Below are 5,701 nucleotides of genomic sequence, written 5' to 3' on the forward strand. Positions count from 1 at the left end.
TGGGTGGCTCAGTCAGTTGAACGTTGGACGTCTAGCTCCTGACTTCAGTTCAGGTCATGATCCTAGGGTTGTGAGATCAAGCTTCCACGTTGAACTCTGTGCTGAGTGTGGAGCCCGCTTGAGATTCTCTCTCTCTCTCTCTCTCTCTCTCTCTCTCTCTCTCTCAAATAAAAGAAAAAGAAAAATTAGAGCAGAGTACTTATAAGGGCTTAAGGCCTGGGCTAAGTGATGTCAAACATGATCTTGCAAGGAGATGAACCGGCTAAAAGTGGAAAATTTATGACAATTGGCTACAACCAAATATCTGAGAACCAGACGATTCTGCTGTAAAGCAAAACGGGGGTCTCATAGGACTTGGCAAATGAACTATTAGTCTTGATAAGTGAGCACCATTTCCTAGTATTGTTTAACACATGAATTGAAAATTATTTGTTTCACTTCTCAGACCACAGAATGTAAGCTCCATGAGGGCATAGATTTATATTTCTGTTTGTTCATTTCTATCCCATCTTATAGAATAATGCCTGGTGCTGAGTAGGTCTCAATAAGTATTTATTGTCTGAAAGAATGAATGTTATTATTCTGAATTTTAAAATAAGGAAACAGAAACTCAACCTCCCTAAGTCATATAACTAGATAGCAAGACGTCTGAGATTTGAACACAGGATTGATTCTAAAGACAGCTCTTTTTCGTGCCACCCTGCTGAAGGTAATTAATGTTTAGTGATGCCCCACATTAAGTGCTTTAAAAACCGTTTATCATTGGGGCGCCTGGGAGGCTCAGTCGGTTAAGTGTCCGACTTCGGCTCAGGTCATGATCTCACGGTTTGTGGGTTCGAGCCCCACGTCGGGCTCTGTGTTGACAGCTCAGCCTGGAGCCTGTTTCAGATTCTGTGTCCCCCTCTCTCTGACCCTCCCCTGCTCACACTGTCTCTCTCTCAGAAATTAAAAAAAAAACTTTTATCATTTAATTCAATAACTTTACAGTGGAGGTACCATCATTATGCTCTTATACAGGTGAGACTTAAAGAAAGTAAATCACCCAAGATCAAAAACTCCCAAGTGCAGAGATAGCTCTCAAAGTTAGGTTATGGCGACTCAAAACATATGCTATAGCCAAAAGTTGGAAGCAACCCAAGTGTCCCTCAATGGATGAGTGGATAAACAAAATGTGATATATAGATACAATGGAATATTATTTGGCTTTACATAGCAAGAAAATTCTGATTTTGCTACAGCATGAATGAACCTTGATGACATTATACTAAGTGAATAGGCCAATCACAAAAACCCAGCCCCACATGATTCTATTTATATGAGGCATTTACATTAATCAAAACCATAGAGACAGAAAATATGGTGGTTGCCAGGGGCTGGGGAAAGAAGGGATGGGAGATTATTGTTTAGTGGTTACAGAGCTTCAACTTTGCAAAGCTATGCTAAAACAGTTGTATGCTCAAAAAACTATATAACCTAGATGAAATGGACACACAAAAACTACCAAAATTAACCCCCGAAGAAATAGAAAATCTGAATAGACCTATAACTAGTAAGCAAATTGAATCAGTAATCAAAAGCCTCCCAACAATAAAAGCTGAGGATGACTTTACTAGTGAGTGAATTCTACCAAACACTTAAAGAAGAATTAACATTAATCCTTGTCAAACTTTTCCAAAAACTTAGAGAAGGAAATGCTTCTCAAGTCATTTCATAAGGCCAGTATTACTCTGACACTAAATCCAAAGAAACTACAAAAATGAAAACTTCAAAACAATATCCCTTATGAATACTGATGCAAAAATCATCAACAAACTATCAGCAAACCAAATTCAGTAGCATATTAAAAGAATTATAAGCTTTGCGCAGTGGCAGTATCGTAGCCAATGAGGTTTATCCGAGGCGCGATTATTGCTAATTAAAAGAATTATACACCATGACCAAGTGAAACCTATTCCCATATGGAAAGAATCGTTCAACATCTGAAAATCAGTGTAATGCACTACATTAACAGAATGGAGGGGGAAAGCCACACAATCAAATTCAACTGACACATACAAAAAATTTCAAAAATTCAACAACCTTTCATGATAAAAGCACTCAGTAAACTAGGACTATAAGGAAATTTGTCAATATGATAAAGGCCATATATTTTTTTAAAGGACACCCAGCTAGGGGTGACTGGGTGGCTGAATTGGTTGAATGTCCAATTCTTTATTTCGGCTCAGGTCATGACCCCAGGGTCGCGGAATCGAGCCCTGCATCAGGCTCTACACTGAGTATGGAGCCTGCTTAAGATTTTCTCTCTCTCCCTATGCCCCACTCCCCTACTCATGCTCTCTCTTTCTCTCTCTAAAATTTAAAAAAGAAATTAAAAGAAAAAGACACAGCTAATATATTCAAAAAACTCTTCAACATATGGTCAACTGATTTTCAATAAGAGTGCTAAGACCATTCAAGGGGGGGAAAGACAGTATGAAAAATAAGCTAAAAAGAGAGAGGGAGGCAAACCATAAGAGACTCTTAAATACAGAGAACAAACAAACAAGTATGAATAAATAAATAAATAAATAAATAAATAAATAAATAAATAAAATACAGAGAACAAACTGAGGGTTGCTGAAGGGGAGGTGCCTGGGGAAGGACGGGCTAAATGGGTGATGGGCAATAAAGTCGGCACTTCTTGGGATGAACACTGAGTGTGATACATGTAAGTGATGAATCACTAAATTCTATTCCTGAACTCATTACTACGCTGTGTGTTAACTAACTTGGATTTAAAAATTAAATTAAGAAAAAAGAACTCTGAGGTATCTGAGAGCTTACTCTACTTAGAAGCCAGTAAGTTGGTCTGCTAGTATTTCATGGATGGTGGCAAAAGACACACAACTCCTAAGTCACAGACACACACACAAAAAATATATTGCTCCCTACATAGCAAACAGTATGAGCATCAGCATATTGTCATGAGTTCTTGCCCCCAAGTTCCATGGGGGGTTCCAGATGAACCCAGATGGGCACCTGCAGACACAGCACGTTGTGTTATAATACAGAAGACAACCCTGAGCTTAGGGTAGCTTTTATACTGAGCAGTAGGCCTGCCTGCCCTTTGCCCCACAGGGAGACATTATCTCCATCATCCATTGATATTTACTATATAAGTATTCTTGAAAATACATAGAGCAGTCAATACTTATGCAGGCTAGGTTTGCAGGAACTCAAGGGAGCCATGGGAGAACTGTTTCCCCCTACATGCACCCGTCATTTCTGCACCATCTTGGTTTCTGGTCAGTTTCCCCATAAGTATGCCACTCAGTCCTCCTCTACAGTTTATCTGACCAACAGAGGCTGGGGCCAAACCCATTCAATTTTTCTCATATTTTTCTCATATGAGGCATTTAGTTAAGGTGAATGCCTACAGGACTCCAAGCAGCAGGACGTGGCCAGTACTGACCTCAGTCATGCTCCTCAGGGTCCTGGATCCAATGGGGCTGAACAAATCCCATATATCATCAAGATCTTCTTTAGAAATCCAAGTGGCTTTCTCTTGTACTATATTCATCTTTTAATTTGGCCCAATGCATTAATCCAGGAAGGAGGAAGTCTAGGGTAATTGTATCCATCATAACAATCTTGGCCAATATATTTACACTGGCTTTCAAAGACAAGGTCATTATCAGTATTCACTCCAGCTGAAATCAGGGGCAGATTCCATGCCACCTCTTCTAACTGGATGCTTCCCGTCACAGGAAAACCTGAAGGTGGGGTGCATATCAATAACAAGCCAATTATCCCTCCAGAACACTCCCTTGAGAACCAAGGTATAACTGTTTAGGGAGAGATCTCCACAGTTGTGTGAGGGCTACATGACCCCCTAACGGTATTTCATTAACTATTGTAAAGTCTTCTATGGCCACCCTTAGAGGTGCAGTCCCCATGTTATCATGAGAAAGGCGAATTAACACGTGAGTTCCAAGCTGGATGTACAACACTGAGAGTGCGCAACTGTTGGGGCCATTCAAATGAGCCCTACAACATTGGGGTATATGTGAAAAGTTTGACAATGTCAAGGACACGGCCTCCTGGGCAGCTCCTATGGGTCTCAGTTCAGTTTAAATAATTGAGTCCCATCCTTATTTTTAGAACGAGACCTGTCCTGTTTGTACGTGGCACAGAAGAGCAGTATGCATTCCCCCCCCCCCCCAGAATGATGGAATAATGCCTACAGGAATTGGGGGTGGGAAAGCAATCCAGTAGTGCCAACAAGGGGTTTGCATGGCAAGGTCCTCCTCTGTGGCTCCCAATAAATTTCTCTGTAAGGTTAAGGTCATGATCAATCATGGTCAGAGAGTCATCTGGAGGAAGGTGGCTGAGCAAGCAGTCTTAAATTTAAGTAACTTGCAACAGTACAAAGAGGGTGCACCAGGACATTTTCCATTTTCCTCGGAGAGGTTCCAGAGGACAATCATTAATGTCACTCATTCCCCCTCGGGAGGTCTAAGGTGTTCCCTTCCCAGGTGCCAGGATCTTTGCTCTCCCTCTATCACCCCAAAATTGGTGTGGGTCATTTTAGTACCTATAACTTCACCTGTTGTTCAGATATTTCCCTATTCACACCACGACCATTCTTTGGAAAGGTCAAGTGCACAAGGGACAAGGACACTTTTATAACATGTGTAAGAGCATTTGTGTTAGTCTGCTAGGGCTGCTGTAACAAAACGCCACAGACTGCGTGGCTTCTACAACAGACATTTATTTTCTCCCGGTTCTGGAAGCTGGGAAGTCCAAGCTTCAGGTGCCAAGGGTGTATTCTGGTTAGACCTCTCTGATTTCCAAAAGCTGCCAATTCAACGTGCCTCTACATGGCCTTTCCTCTGTGCTAGTGCAGAGACAGACCTCTGGGTCACTTCTTCTTCTTCCCACTACAGACATGAAGACTATTGGATTAGGGCTCACCCTTACGGCCTCATTTAACATTAATTACTTCTGTACAGGCCATATCTACAAATATAGTCACATTGAGGGTGAGCACTTCATCATATGAACTGGGAGGTAGGGGGACAAGACTCAGTCCATAACAACAGTTACCCATCCCCCCATCTCAGCACGTGTGGGCCGCTGTAGGAAGAATTGGTAAGTGGTGTATACTCAATCAGGTGATCATTATCTTTATCATGTAGGGCCATGCTAATCCAACAAGAGAATTTAGGTAGCTGAAGCAGAAAAGTATATATGAGTACGGGCTTCCTTTTGGCTGGGTAGTCCACAGAGAGTGTACCACCAGGCCAGCCTAGAACTGCCAATAGGTGAAAGAAAGAAGCATAATGGTCAATTATCGTAAGGGAGGCATCCAAACTTTTTATTTACTTTAAGTTTATTTATTTATTTTGAGAGTACATGTGCGAGCAGGAGAGGGGCAGAGAGAGGCGGGGAGAGAGAATCCCAGCACAGAGCCCAATACAGGGCTCTATCCCCCAACTATGAGATCATGACCCAAGGCAAAATCAAAGAGTCAGATGCTTAAGTTGCAGGGTACAAAAATCAACGTACAGAAATTGTTTGCGTCTTTATACACCAACAATGAAGCAACAGAAAGAGAAATCAAGAAACTGATCCCATTCACAATTGCACAAAAAACCATAAAATACCTAGGAATAAACCTAACCAAGGATATAAGAGATCTGTATGATGAAAACTATAGAAA

General features: G+C 41.3%; 1 non-coding gene across 1 annotated transcript; it reads left to right on the forward strand.

The window, feature by feature from the left end:
* The first annotated feature begins 1,854 nt into the window (after positions 1-1,854).
* Positions 1,855-1,998, forward strand: LOC120248306. Its single transcript, XR_005532550.1, has one exon. It is a non-coding gene; the product is annotated as a U4 spliceosomal RNA (small nuclear RNA).
* Positions 1,999-5,701: the final 3,703 nt, after the last annotated feature.

Source organism: Hyaena hyaena, unplaced genomic scaffold, assembly GCF_003009895.1.
Source record: "Hyaena hyaena isolate Hyena2069 unplaced genomic scaffold, ASM300989v1 scaffold_578, whole genome shotgun sequence".
In the NCBI taxonomy this organism is placed as follows: Eukaryota; Metazoa; Chordata; class Mammalia; order Carnivora; family Hyaenidae; genus Hyaena; species Hyaena hyaena.